The sequence below is a fragment of the Acomys minous genome (genome assembly GCF_964271855.1).
Source record: "Acomys minous genome assembly, contig: scaffold_23, whole genome shotgun sequence".
NCBI lineage: Eukaryota > Metazoa > Chordata > Mammalia > Rodentia > Muridae > Acomys > Acomys minous.
This window is the reverse complement of record NW_028182182.1, coordinates 5,238,159-5,252,162: the sequence shown is the minus strand read 5'-3', so window position 1 is coordinate 5,252,162 and position 14,004 is coordinate 5,238,159.

Here is a 14,004-nt window from a genome sequence, read left to right as displayed (position 1 = left end):
AATCTGTACTACTGCGCAAATACGCATGTCTCTTTAGGCAAAAGACTCATTTCTGACAAAGTTGCCCAAATGCATCTCAGAAGTGTGCAACTTGTTCCCTGAGTTAGAAAACGTCGAGAAACGTTCGTTTCTGCTAGCGCTGTGCTTCTACACATGTATTTGCTGAACGGTGAAAGCGCACAGTAATGCACTTTTCTCCCAGCAAATACACTGTTTCTAAGGAAATGGGAACACACTGAGGAGACACTTGTGGGACCTACTGTGACTAAAACTGAGCTTCCATACGCACAGGGAAGCAAGAGAAATGCTGATTTCATCAAGCCCAGTTACATACTCAGAATCTGTACTACTGCGCAAATAGGCATGTCTCTGTAGGCAAAAAACTCATTTCTGACAAAGTTGCCCAAATGCATCTCAGAAGTGTGCAACTTGTTCCCTGAGTTAGAAAACGTCGAGAAACGGTCGTTTCTGCTAGCGCTGTGCTTCTACACATGTATTTGCTGAACGGTGAAAGCGCACAGTAATGCACTTTTCTCCCAGCAAATACACTGTTTCTAAGGAAATGGGAACACACTGAGGAGACACTTGTGGGAGCTACTGGGACTAAAACTGAGCTTCCCTACGCACAGGGAAGCAAGAGAAATGCTGATTTCATCAAGCCCAGTTACATACTCAGAATCTGTACTACTGCGCAAATACGCATGTCTCTTTAGGCAAAAAACTCATTTCTGACAAAGTTGCCCAAATGCATATCAGAAATGTGCAACTTGTTCCCTGAGTTAGAAAACGTCGAGAAACGGTCTTTTCTGCTAGCGCTGTGCTTCTACACATGTATTTGCTGAACGGTGAAAGCGCACAGTAATGCACTTTTCTCCCAGCAAATACACTGTTTCTAAGGAAATGGGAAGAAACTGAGGAGACACTTGTGGGAGCTACAGTGACTAAAACTGAGCTTCCCTACGCACAGGGAAGCAAGAGAAATGCTGATTTCATCAAGCCCAGTTACATACTCAGAATCTGTACTACTGCGCAAATAGGCATGTTTCTTTAGGCAAAAAACTCATTTCTGACAAAGTTGCCCAAATGCATCTCAGAAGTGTGCAACTTGTTCCCTGAGTTAGAAAACGTCGAGAAACGGTCGTTTCTGCTAGCGCTGTGCTTCTACACATGTATTTGCTGAACGGTGAAAGCGCACAGTAATGCACTTTTCTCCCAGCAAATACACTGTTTCTAAGGAAATGGGAACACACTGAAGAGACACTTGTGGGAGCTACTGTGACTAAAACTGAGCTTCCCTACGCACAGGGAAGTAAGAGAAATGCTGATTTCATCAAGCCCAGTTACATACTCAGAATCTGTACTACTGTGCAAATAGGCATGTCTCTTTAGGCAAAAAACTCATTTCTGACAAAGTTGCCCAAATGCATCTCAGAAGTGTGCAACTTGTTCCCTGAGTTAGAAAACGTTGAGAAACGGTCGTTTCTGCTAGCGCTGTGCTTCTACACATGTATTTGCTGAACGGTGAAAGCGCACAGTAATGCACTTTTCTCCCAGCAAATACACTGTTTCAAAGGAAATGGGAACACACTGAGGAGACACTTGTGGGAGCTATTGTGACTAAAACTGAGCTTCCCTACGCACAGGGAAGCAAGAGAAATGCTGATTTCATCAAGCCCAGTTACATACTCAGAATCTGTACTACTGTGCAAATAGGCATGTCTCTTTAGGCAAAAAACTCATTTCTGACAAAGTTGCCCAAATGCATCTCAGAAGTGTGCAACTTGTTCCCTGAGTTAGAAAACGTCGAGAAACGGTCTTTTCTGCTAGCGCTGTGCTTCTACACATGTATTTGCTGAACGGTGAAAGCGCACAGTAATGCACTTTTCTCCCAGCAAATACACTGTTTCTAAGGAAATGGGAACACACTGAGGAGACATTTGTGGGAGCTACAGTGACTAAAACTGAGCTTCCCTACGCACAGGGAAGCAAGAGAAATGCTGATTTCATCAAGCCCAGTTACATACTCAGAATCTGTACTACTGCGCAAATAGGCTTGTCTCTGTAGGCAAAAAACTCATTTCTGACAAAGTTGCCCAAATGCATCTCAGAAGTGTGCAACTTATTCCCTGAGTTAGAAAACGTCGAGAAACGGTCGTTTCTGCTAGCGCTGTGCTTCTACACATGTATTTGCTGAACGGTGAAAGCGCACAGTAATGCACTTTTCTCCCAGCAAATACACTGTTTCTAAGGAAATGGGAACACTGAGGAGACACTTGTGGGAGCTACTGTGACTAAAACTGAGCTTCCCTACGCACAGGGAAGCAAGAGAAATGCTGATTTCATCAAGCCCAGTTACATACTCAGAATCTGTACTACTGTGCAAATAGGCATGTCTCTTTAGGCAAAAAACTCATTTCTGACAAAGTTGCCCAAATGCATCTCAGAAGTGTGCAACTTGTTCCCTGAGTTAGAAAACGTCGAGAAACGGTCGTTTCTGCTAGCGCTGTGCTTGTACACATGTATTTGCTGAACGGTGAAAGCGCACAGTAATGCACTTTTCTCCCAGCAAATACACTGTTTCTAAGGAAATGGGAACACACTGAGGAGACATTTGTGGGAGCTACTGTGACTAAAACTGAGCTTCCCTACGCACAGGGAAGCAAGAGAAATGCTGATTTCATCAAGCCCAGTTACATACTCAGAATCTGTACTACTGCGCAAATAGGCATGTCTCTTTAGGCAAAAAACTCATTTCTGACAAAGTTGCCCAAATGCATCTCAGAAGTGTGCAACTTGTTCCCTGAGTTAGAAAACGTCGAGAAACGTTCGTTTCTGCTAGCGCTGTGCTTCTACACATGTATTTGCTGAACGGTGAAAGCGCACAGTAATGCACTTTTCTCCCAGCAAATACACTGTTTCTAAGGAAATGGGAACACACTGAGTAGACACTTGTGGGAGCTACTGTGACTAAAACTGAGCTTCCATACGCACAGGGAAGCAAGAGAAATGCTGATTTCATCAAGCCCAGTTACATACTCAGAGTCTGTACTACTGCGCAAATAGGCATGTCTCTGTAGGCAAAAAACTCATTTCTGACAAAGTTGCCCAAATGCATCTCAGAAGTGTGCAACTTGTTCCCTGAGTTAGAAAACGTCGAGAAACGGTCGTTTCTGCTAGCGCTGTGCTTCTACACATGTATTTGCTGAACGGTGAAAGCGCACAGTAATGCACTTTTCTCCCAGCAAATACACTGTTTCTAAGGAAATGGGAACACTGAGGAGACACTTGTGGGAGCTACTGTGACTAAAACTGAGCTTCCCTACGCACAGGGAAGCAAGAGAAATGCTGATTTCATCAAGCCCAGTTACATACTCAGAATCTGTACTACTGCGCAAATAGGCATGTCTCTTTAGACAAAAGACTCATTTCTGACAAAGTTGCCCAAATGCATCTCAGAAGTGTGCAACTTGTTCCCTGAGTTAGAAAACGTCGAGAAACGGTCGTTTCTGCTAGCGCTGTGCTTCTACACATGTATTTGCTGAACGGTGAAAGCGCACAGTAATGCACTTTTCTCCCAGCAAATACACTGTTTCTAAGGAAATGGGAACACACTGAGGAGATATTTGTGGGAGCTACAGTGACTAAAACTGAGCTTCCCTACGCACAGGGAAGCAAGAGAAATGCTGATTTCATCAAGCCCAGTTACACACTCAGAATCTGTACTACTGCGCAAATAGGCATGTCTCTTTAGGCAAAAAACTCATTTCTGACAAAGTTGCCCAAATGCATCTCAGAAGTGTGCAACTTGTTCCCTGAGTTAGAAAACGTCGAGAAACGGTCTTTTCTGCTAGCGCTGTGCTTCTACACATGTATTTGCTGAACGGTGAAAGTGCACAGTAATGCACTTTTCTCCCAGCAAATACACTGTTTCTAAGGAAATGGGAACACACTGAGGAGACATTTGTGGGAGCTACAGTGACTAAAACTGAGCTTCCCTACGCACAGGGAAGCAAGAGAAATGCTGATTTCATCAAGCCCAGTTACATACTCAGAATCTGTACTACTGCGCAAATAGGCATGTCTCTTTAGGCAAAAAACTCATTTCTGACAAAGTTGCCCAAATGCATCTCAGAAGTGTGCAACTTGTTCCCTGAGTTAGAAAACGTCGAGAAACGGTCGTTTCTGCTAGCGCTGTGCTTCTACACATGTATTTGCTGAACGGTGAAAGTGCACAGTAATGCACTTTTCTCCCAGCAAATACACTGTTTCTAAGGAAATGGGAACACACTGAGGAGACATTTGTGGGAGCTACTGTGACTAAAACTGAGCTTCCCTACGCACAGGGAAGCAAGAGAAATGCTGATTTCATCATGCCCAGTTACATACTCAGAATCTGTACTACTGCGCAAATAGGCATGTCTCTTTAGGCAAAAAACTCATTTCTGACAAAGTTGCCCAAATGCATCTCAGAAGTGTGCAACTTGTTCCCTGAGTTAGAAAACGTCGAGAAACGGTCTTTTCTGCTAGCGCTGTGCTTCTACACATGTATTTGCTGAACGGTGAAAGCGCACAGTAATGCACTTTTCTCCCAGCAAATACACTGTTTCTAAGGAAATGGGAACACACTGAGGAGACACTTGTGGGAGCTACTGTGACTAAAACTGAGCTTTCCTACGCACAGGGAAGCAAGAGAAATGCTGATTTCATCAAGCCCAGTTACATACTCAGAATCTGTATTACTGCGCAAATAGGCATGTCTCTTTAGGCAAAAAACTCATTTCTGACAAAGTTGCCCAAATGCATCTCAGAAGTGTGCAACTTGTTCCCTGAGTTAGAAAACGTCTAGAAACGGTCTTTTCTGCTAGCGCTGTGCTTCTACACATGTATTTGCTGAACGGTGAAAGCGCACAGTAACGCACTTTTCTCCCAGCAAATACACTGTTTCTAAGGAAATGGGAACACACTGAGGAGACACTTGTGGGAGCTACTGGGACTAAAACTGAGCTTCCCTACGCACAGGGAAGCAAGAGAAATGCTGATTTCATCAAGCCCAGTTACATACTCAGAATCTGTACTACTGTGCAAATAGGCATGTCTCTGTAGGCAAAAAACTCATTTCTGACAAAGTTGCCCAAAAGCATATCAGAAGTGTGCAACTTGTTCCCTGAGTTAGAAAACGTCGAGAAACGGTCTTTTCTGCTAGCGCTGTGCTTCTACACATGTATTTGCTGAACGGTGAAAGCGCACAGTAATGCACTTTTCTCCCAGCAAATACACTGTTTCTAAGGAAATGGGAACACACTGAGGAGACATTTTTGGGAGCTACAGTGACTAAAACTGAGCTTCCCTACGCACAGGGAAGCAAGAGAAATGCTGATTTCATCAAGCCCAGTTACATACTCAGAATCTGTACTACTGCGCAAATAGGCATGTCTCTTTAGGCAAAAAACTCATTTCTGACAAAGTTGCCCAAATGCATCTCAGAAGTGTGCAACTTGTTCCCTGAGTTAGAAAACGTCGAGAAAAGGTCGTTTCAGCTAGCGCTGTGCTTCTACACATGTATTTGCTGAACGGTGAAAGCGCATAGTAATGCAATTTTCTCCCAGCAAATACACTGTTTCTAAGGAAATGGGAACACACTGAAGAGACACTTTTGGGAGCTACTGTGACTAAAACTGAGCTTCCCTACGCACAGGGAAGCAAGAGAAATGCTGATTTCATCAAGCCCAGTTACATACTCAGAATCTGTACTACTGCGCAAATAGGCATGTCTCTTTAGGCAAAAAACTCATTTCTGACAAAGTTGCCCAAATGCATCTCAGAAGTGTGCAACTTGTTCCCTGAGTTAGAAAACGTCGAGAAACGGTCGTTTCTGCTAGCGCTGTGCTTCTACACATGTATTTGCTGAACGGTGAAAGCACACAGTAATGCACTTTTCTCCCAGCAAATACACTGTTTCTAAGGAAATGGGAACACACTGAGGAGACACTTGTGGGAGCTACTGTGACTAAAACTGAGCTTTCCTACGCACAGGGAAGCAAGAGAAATGCTGATTTCATCAAGCCCAGTTACATACTCAGAATCTGTACTACTGCGCAAATAGGCATGTCTCTGTAGGCAAAAAACTCATTTCTGACAAAGTTGCCCAAATGCATCTCAGAAGTGTGCAACTTGTTCCCTGAGTTAGAAAACGTCGAGAAACGTTCGTTTCTGCTAGCGCTGTGCTTCTACACATGTATTTGCTGAACGGTGAAAGCGCACAGTAATGCACTTTTCTCCCAGCAAATACACTGTTTCTAAGGAAATGGGAACACACTGAGGAGACACTTGTGGGAGCTACTGGGACTAAAACTGAGCTTCCCTACGCACAGGGAAGCAAGAGAAATGCTGATTTCATCAAGCCCAGTTACATACTCAGAATCTGTACTACTGCGCAAATAGGCATGTCTCTTTAGGCAAAAAACTCATTTCTGACAAAGTTGCCCAAATGCATATCAGAAGTGTGCAACTTGTTCCCTGAGTTAGAAAACGTCGAGAAACAGTCTTTTCTGCTAGCGCTGTGCTTCTACACATGTATTTGCTGAACGGTGAAAGCGCACAGTAATGCACTTTTCTCCCAGCAAATACACTGTTTCTAAGGAAATGGGAACACACTGAGGAGACATTTGTGGGAGCTACAGTGACTAAAACTGAGCTTCCCTACGCACAGGGAAGCAAGAGAAATGCTGATTTCATCAAGCCCAGTTACATACTCAGAATCTGTACTACTGCGCAAATAGGCATGTTTCTTTAGGCAAAAAACTCATTTCTGACAAAGTTGCCCAAATGCATCTCAGAAGTGTGCAACTTGTTCCCTGAGTTAGAAAACGTCGAGAAACGGTCGTTTCTGCTAGCGCTGTGCTTCTACACATGTATTTGCTGAACGGTGAAAGCGCACAGTAATGCACTTTTCTCCCAGCAAATACACTGTTTCTAAGGAAATGGGAACACACTGAAGAGACACTTGTGGGAGCTACTGTGACTAAAACTGAGCTTCCCTACGCACAGGGAAGCAAGAGAAATGCTGATTTCATCAAGCCCAGTTACATACTCAGAATCTGTACTACTGTGCAAATAGGCATGTCTCTTTAGGCAAAAAACTCATTTCTGACAAAGTTGCCCAAATGCATCTCAGAAGTGTGCAACTTGTTCCCTGAGTTAGAAAACGTTGAGAAACGGTCGTTTCTGCTAGCGCTGTGCTTCTACACATGTATTTGCTGAACGGTGAAAGCGCACAGTAATGCACTTTTCTCCCAGCAAATACACTGTTTCAAAGGAAATGGGAACACACTGAGGAGACACTTGTGGGAGCTATTGTGACTAAAACTGAGCTTCCCTACGCACAGGGAAGCAAGAGAAATGCTGATTTCATCAAGCCCAGTTACATACTCAGAATCTGTACTACTGTGCAAATAGGCATGTCTCTTTAGGCAAAAAACTCATTTCTGACAACGTTGCCCAAATGCATCTCAGAAGTGTGCAACTTGTTCCCTGAGTTAGAAAACGTCGAGAAACGGTCTTTTCTGCTAGCGCTGTGCTTCTACACATGTATTTGCTGAACGGTGAAAGCGCACAGTAATGCACTTTTCTCCCAGCAAATACACTGTTTCTAAGGAAATGGGAACACACTGAGGAGACATTTGTGGGAGCTACAGTGACTAAAACTGAGCTTCCCTACGAACAGGGAAGCAAGAGAAATGCTGATTTCATCAAGCCCAGTTACATACTCAGAATCTGTACTACTGCGCAAATAGGCATGTCTCTTTAGGCAAAAAACTCATTTCTGACAAAGTTGCCCAAATGCATCGCAGAAGTGTGCAACTTGTTCCCTGAGTTAGAAAACGTCGAGAAACCGTCTTTTCTGCTAGCGCTGTGCTTCTACACATGTATTTGCTGAACGGTGAAAGCGCACAGTAATGCACTTTTCTCCCAGCAAATACACTGTTTCTAAGGAAATGGGAACACACTGAGGAGACACTTGTGGGAGCTACTGTGACTAAAACTGAGCTTTCCTACGCACAGGGAAGCAAGAGAAATGCTGATTTCATCAAGCCCAGTTACATACTCAGAATCTGTACTACTGCGCAAATAGGCTTGTCTCTGTAGGCAAAAAACTCATTTCTGACAAAGTTGCCCAAATGCATCTCAGAAGTGTGCAACTTATTCCCTGAGTTAGAAAACGTCGAGAAACGGTCGTTTCTGCTAGCGCTGTGCTTCTACACATGTATTTGCTGAACGGTGAAAGCGCACAGTAATGCACTTTTCTCCCAGCAAATACACTGTTTCTAAGGAAATGGGAACACTGAGGAGACACTTGTGGGAGCTACTGTGACTAAAACTGAGCTTCCCTACGCACAGGGAAGCAAGAGAAATGCTGATTTCATCAAGCCCAGTTACATACTCAGAATCTGTACTACTGTGCAAATAGGCATGTCTCTTTAGGCAAAAAACTCATTTCTGACAAAGTTGCCCAAATGCATCTCAGAAGTGTGCAACTTGTTCCCTGAGTTAGAAAACGTCGAGAAACGGTCTTTTCTGCTAGCGCTGTGCTTCTACACATGTATTTGCTGAACGGTGAAAGCGCACAGTAATGCACTTTTCTCCCAGCAAATACACTGTTTCTAAGGAAATGGGAACACACTGAGGAGACACTTGTGGGAGCTATTGTGACTAAAACTGAGCTTCCCTACGCACAGGGAAGCAAGAGAAATGCTGATTTCATCAAGCCCAGTTACATACTCAGAATCTGTACTACTGCGCAAATAGGCATGTCTCTTTAGGCAAAAAACTCATTTCTGACAAAGTTGCCCAAATGCATCTCAGAAGTGTGCAACTTGTTCCCTGAGTTAGAAAACGTCGAGAAACGGTCGTTTCAGCTAGCGCTGTGCTTCTACACATGTATTTGCTGAACGGTGAAAGCGCACAGTAATGCACTTTTCTCCCAGCAAATACACTGTTTCTAAGGAAATGGGAACACACTGAGGAGACATTTGTGGGAGCTACTGTGACTAAACCTGAGCTTCCCTACGAACAGGGAAGCAAGAGAAATGCTGATTTCATCAAGCCCAGTTACATACTCAGAATCTGTACTACTGCGCAAATAGGCATGTCTCTTTAGGCAAAAAACTCATTTCTGACAAAGTTGCCCAAATGCATCTCAGAAGTGTGCAACTTGTTCCCTGAGTTAGAAAACGTCGAGAAACCGTCTTTTCTGCTAGCGCTGTGCTTCTACACATGTATTTGCTGAACGGTGAAAGCGCACAGTAATGCACTTTTCTCCCAGCAAATACACTGTTTCTAAGGAAATGGGAACACACTGAGGAGACACTTGTGGGAGCTACTGTGACTAAAACTGAGCTTTCCTACGCACAGGGAAGCAAGAGAAATGCTGATTTCATCAAGCCCAGTTACATACTCAGAATCTGTACTACTGCGCAAATAGGCTTGTCTCTGTAGGCAAAAAACTCATTTCTGACAAAGTTGCCCAAATGCATCTCAGAAGTGTGCAACTTATTCCCTGAGTTAGAAAACGTCGAGAAACGGTCGTTTCTGCTAGCGCTGTGCTTCTACACATGTATTTGCTGAACGGTGAAAGCGCACAGTAATGCACTTTTCTCCCAGCAAATACACTGTTTCTAAGGAAATGGGAACACTGAGGAGACACTTGTGGGAGCTACTGTGACTAAAACTGAGCTTCCCTACGCACAGGGAAGCAAGAGAAATGCTGATTTCATCAAGCCCAGTTACATACTCAGAATCTGTACTACTGTGCAAATAGGCATGTCTCTTTAGGCAAAAAACTCATTTCTGACAAAGTTGCCCAAATGCATCTCAGAAGTGTGCAACTTGTTCCCTGAGTTAGAAAACGTCGAGAAACGGTCTTTTCTGCTAGCGCTGTGCTTCTACACATGTATTTGCTGAACGGTGAAAGCGCACAGTAATGCACTTTTCTCCCAGCAAATACACTGTTTCTAAGGAAATGGGAACACACTGAGGAGACACTTGTGGGAGCTACAGTGACTAAAACTGAGCTTTCCTACGCACAGGGAAGCAAGAGAAATGCTGATTTCATCAAGCCCAGTTACATACTCAGAATCTGTACTACTGCGCAAATAGGCATGTCTCTTTAGGCAAAAAACTCATTTCTGACAAAGTTGCCCAAATGCATCTCAGAAGTGTGCAACTTGTTTCCTGAGTTAGAAAACGTCGAGAAACGGTCGTTTCAGCTAGCGCTGTGCTTCTACACATGTATTTGCTGAACGGTGAAAGCGCATAGTAATGCACTTTTCTCCCAGCAAATACACTGTTTCTAAGGAAATGGGAACACACTGAAGAGACACTTTAGGAGCTACTGTGACTAAACCTGAGCTTCCCTACGCACAGGGAAGCAAGAGAAATGCTGATTTCATCAAGCCCAGTTACATACTCAGAATCTGTACTACTGTGCAAATAGGCATGTCTCTTTAGGCAAAAAACTCATTTCTGACAAAGTTGCCCAAATGCATCTCAGAAGTGTGCAACTTGTTCCCTGAGTTAGAAAACGTCGAGAAACGGTCTTTTCTGCTAGCGCTGTGCTTCTACACATGTATTTGCTGAACGGTGAAAGCGCACAGTAATGCACTTTTCTCCCAGCAAATACACTGTTTCTAAGGAAATGGGAACACACTGAGGAGACACTTGTGGGAGCTACTGTGACTAAAACTGAGCTTTCCTACGCACAGGGAAGCAAGAGAAATGCTGATTTCATCAAGCCCAGTTACATACTCAGAATCTGTACTACTGCGCAAATAGGCATGTCTCTTTAGGCAAAAAACTCATTTCTGACTTAGTTGCCCAAATGCATCTCAGAAGTGTGCAACTTGTTCCCTGAGTTAGAAAACGTCGAGAAACGGTCGTTTCTGCTAGCGCTGTGCTTCTACACATGTATTTGCTGAACGGTGAAAGCGCACAGTAATGCACTTTTCTCCCAGCAAATACACTGTTTCTAAGGAAATGGGAACACACTGAGGAGACACTTGTGGGAGCTACTGTGACTAAAACTGAGCTTCCCTACGCACAGGGAAGCAAGAGAAATGCTGATTTCATCAAGCCCAGTTACATACTCAGAATCTGTACTACTGTGCAAATAGGCATGTCTCTTTAGGCAAAAAACTCATTTCTGACAAAGTTGCCCAAATGCATCTCAGAAGTGTGCAACTTGTTCCCTGAGTTAGAAAACGTCGAGAAACGGTCTTTTCTGCTAGCGCTGTGCTTCTACACATGTATTTGCTGAACGGTGAAAGCGCACAGTAATGCACTTTTCTCCCAGCAAATACACTGTTTCTAAGGAAATGGGAACACACTGAGGAGACATTTGTGGGAGCTACAGTGACTAAAACTGAGCTTCCCTACGCACAGGGAAGCAAGAGAAATGCTGATTTCATCAAGCCCAGTTACACACTCAGAATCTGTACTACTGCGCAAATAGGCATGTCTCTTTAGGCAAAAAACTCATTTCTGACAAAGTTGCCCAAATGCATCTCAGAAGTGTGCAACTTGTTCCCTGAGTTAGAAAACGTCGAGAAACGGTCGTTTCTGCTAGCGCTGTGCTTCTACACATGTATTTGCTGAACGGTGAAAGTGCACAGTAATGCACTTTTCTCCCAGCAAATACACTGTTTCTAAGGAAATGGGAACACTGAGGAGACATTTGTGGGAGCTACTGTGACTAAAACTGAGCTTCCCTACGCACAGGGAAGCAAGAGAAATGCTGATTTCATCATGCCCAGTTACATACTCAGAATCTGTACTACTGTGCAAATAGGCATGTCTCTTTAGGCAAAAAACTCATTTCTGACAAAGTTGCCCAAATGCATCTCAGAAGTGTGCAACTTGTTCCCTGAGTTAGAAAACGTCGAGAAACGGTCTTTTCTGCTAGCGCTGTGCTTCTACACATGTATTTGCTGAACGGTGAAAGCGCACAGTAATGCACTTTTCTCCCAGCAAATACACTGTTTCTAAGGAAATGGGAACACACTGAGGAGACACTTGTGGGAGCTACTGTGACTAAAACTGAGCTTTCCTACGCACAGGGAAGCAAGAGAAATGCTGATTTCATCAAGCCCAGTTACATACTCAGAATCTGTACTACTGCGCAAATAGGCATGTCTCTTTAGGCAAAAAACTCATTTCTGACAAAGTTGCCCAAATGCATCTCAGAAGTGTGCAACTTGTTCCCTGAGTTAGAAAACGTCGAGAAACGGTCGTTTCTGCTAGCGCTGTGCTTCTACACATGTATTTGCTGAACGGTGAAAGCGCACAGTAATGCACTTTTCTCCCAGCAAATACACTGTTTCTAAGGAAATGGGAACACACTGAGGAGACACTTGTGGGAGCTACTGTGACTAAAACTGAGCTTCCCTACGCACAGGGAAGCAAGAGAAATGCTGATTTCATCAAGCCCAGTTACATACTCAGAATCTGTACTACTGTGCAAATAGGCATGTCTCTTTAGGCAAAAAACTCATTTCTGACAAAGTTGCCCAAATGCATCTCAGAAGTGTGCAACTTGTTCCCTGAGTTAGAAAACGTCGAGAAACGGTCTTTTCTGCTAGCGCTGTGCTTCTACACATGTATTTGCTGAACGGTGAAAGCGCACAGTAATGCACTTTTCTCCCAGCAAATACACTGTTTCTAAGGAAATGGGAACACACTGAGGAGACATTTGTGGGAGCTACAGTGACTAAAACTGAGCTTCCCTACGCACAGGGAAGCAAGAGAAATGCTGATTTCATCAAGCCCAGTTACACACTCAGAATCTGTACTACTGCGCAAATAGGCATGTCTCTTTAGGCAAAAAACTCATTTCTGACAAAGTTGCCCAAATGCATCTCAGAAGTGTGCAACTAGTTCCCTGAGTTAGAAAACGTCGAGAAACGGTCGTTTCTGCTAGCGCTGTGCTTCTACACATGTATTTGCTGAACGGTGAAAGTGCACAGTAATGCACTTTTCTCCCAGCAAATACACTGTTTCTAAGGAAATGGGAACACACTGAGGAGACATTTGTGGGAGCTACTGTGACTAAAACTGAGCTTCCCTACGCACAGGGAAGCAAGAGAAATGCTGATTTCATCATGCCCAGTTACATACTCAGAATCTGTACTACTGTGCAAATAGGCATGTCTCTTTAGGCAAAAAACTCATTTCTGACAAAGTTGCCCAAATGCATCTCAGAAGTGTGCAACTTGTTCCCTGAGTTAGAAAACGTCGAGAAACGGTCTTTTCTGCTAGCGCTGTGCTTCTACACATGTATTTGCTGAACGGTGAAAGCGCACAGTAATGCACTTTTCTCCCAGCAAATACACTGTTTCTAAGGAAATGGGAACACACTGAGGAGACACTTGTGGGAGCTACTGTGACTAAAACTGAGCTTTCCTACGCACAGGGAAACAAGAGAAATGCTGATTTCATCAAGCCCAGTTACATACTCAGAATCTGTACTACTGCGCAAATAGGCATGTCTCTTTAGGCAAAAAACTCATTTCTGACAAAGTTGCCCAAATGCATCTCAGAAGTGTGCAACTTGTTCCCTGAGTTAGAAAACGTCGAGAAACGGTCTTTTCTGCTAGCGCTGTGCTTCTACACATGTATTTGCTGAACGGTGAAAGCGCACAGTAATGCACTTTTCTCCCAGCAAATACACTGTTTCTAAGGAAATGGGAACACACTGAGGAGACATTTGTGGGAGCTACAGTGACTAAAACTGAGCTTCCCTACGCACAGGGAAGCAAGAGAAATGCTGATTTCATCAAGCCCAGTTACACACTCAGAATCTGTACTACTGCGCAAATAGGCATGTCTCTTTAGGCAAAAAACTCATTTCTGACAAAGTTGCCCAAATGCATCGCAGAAGTGTGCAACTTGTTCCCTGAGTTAGAAAACGTCGAGAAACGGTCGTTTCTGCTAGCGCTGTGCTTCTACACATGT